Source organism: Anarrhichthys ocellatus, unplaced genomic scaffold (genome assembly GCF_004355925.1).
Source record: "Anarrhichthys ocellatus isolate YVR2014 unplaced genomic scaffold, GSC_Weel_1.0 scaffold3632, whole genome shotgun sequence".
In the NCBI taxonomy this organism is placed as follows: Eukaryota; Metazoa; Chordata; class Actinopteri; order Perciformes; family Anarhichadidae; genus Anarrhichthys; species Anarrhichthys ocellatus.
Genome location: NW_022283606.1, coordinates 1 through 1,199, shown reverse-complemented (window position 1 = coordinate 1,199; position 1,199 = coordinate 1). Strand labels below are relative to the sequence as shown.

The following is a 1,199-nucleotide window of genomic DNA, read 5'->3' as shown; positions in this document are numbered from 1 at the left end:
AGAGGGCACCCAGAGTTGAACTGGGGACCTCTTGATCTGCAGTCTACAACTGAGCTATACCCCCAATTCTTTTTTGATATGTTCAGTCTGCGGGCCACTCTGTTGGACTACAGACGGGTGGCTCTGCTGGAAGCAGTCTGCAACTGCGATGGAATGTAATGGTGACAGAGTAGACCGTCATTGCAGCCACTTTGGACCTGCAATGTGGTAAAAGTTGTTTTTGTCCAACATAAAACAGCTAGAATAAAAGCATAGGGAATATTGTTTTCCTTTTAGAACATGTTGAAACTGGGAATCAACCACTTTTATAAAGACTAGTCCTTACGAAACTTCTAATATCTGAAGAGGGGGCACCCAGAGTTTACTGGGGACCTCTTGATCTGCAGTCAAATGCTCTACCACTGAGCTATACCCCCAACTCTTTTTGATACGTTCAGTCTGCGGGCGACTCTGTTGGACTACAGACGGGTGGCTCTGCTGGAGGCAGTCTGCAACTGCGATGGAATGGAATGGTGACAGAGTAGACCGTCATTGCAGCCACTTTGGACCTGCAATGTTGTAAAAGTTGTTTTTGTCCAACATAAAACAGCTAGACTAAAAGCATAGGGAATATTGTTTTTCTTTTACAACATGTTGAAACTGGGAATGAACCACTTTTATAAAGACTAGTGCTTCCGAAGCTTCTCATATCTGAAGAGGGGGCACCCAGAGTTGAACTGGGGACCTCTTGATCTGCAGTCAAATGCTCTACCACTGAGCTATACCCCCAATTCTTTTTGACACCTTCAGTCTGCGGGCGACTCTGTTGGACTACAGATGGGTGGCTCTGCTGGAGGCAGTCTGCAACTGCGATGGAATGTAATGGTGACAGAGTAGACCGTCATTGCAGCCACTTTGGACCTGCAATGTTGTAAAAGTTGTTTTTGTCCAACATAAAACAGCTAGACTAAAAGCATAGGGAATATTGTTTTTCTTTTACAACATGTTGAAACTGGGAATGAACCACTTTTATAAAGACTAGTGCTTCCGAAGCTTCTAATATCTGAAGAAGGGGCACCCAGAGTTGAACTGGGGACCTCTTGATCTGCAGTCAAATGCTCTACCACTGAGCTATACCCCCAATTCTTTTTGACACCTTCAGTCTGCGGGCGACTCTGTTGGACTACAGATGGGTGGCTCTGCTGGAGGCAGTCTGCAAC

General features: G+C 45.5%; 2 non-coding genes across 2 annotated transcripts; both read right to left on the bottom strand.

Annotated features, from left to right (window-relative positions):
• Nucleotides 1–696: 696 nt before the first annotated feature.
• Nucleotides 697–768, bottom strand: trnac-gca (transfer RNA cysteine (anticodon GCA)). The gene has a single exon. It is a non-coding gene; the product is annotated as a tRNA-Cys (tRNA).
• A 280-nt stretch (nucleotides 769–1,048) lies between these two features.
• On the bottom strand, nucleotides 1,049–1,120 carry trnac-gca (transfer RNA cysteine (anticodon GCA)). Its single transcript has one exon. It is a non-coding gene; the product is annotated as a tRNA-Cys (tRNA).
• Nucleotides 1,121–1,199: the final 79 nt, after the last annotated feature.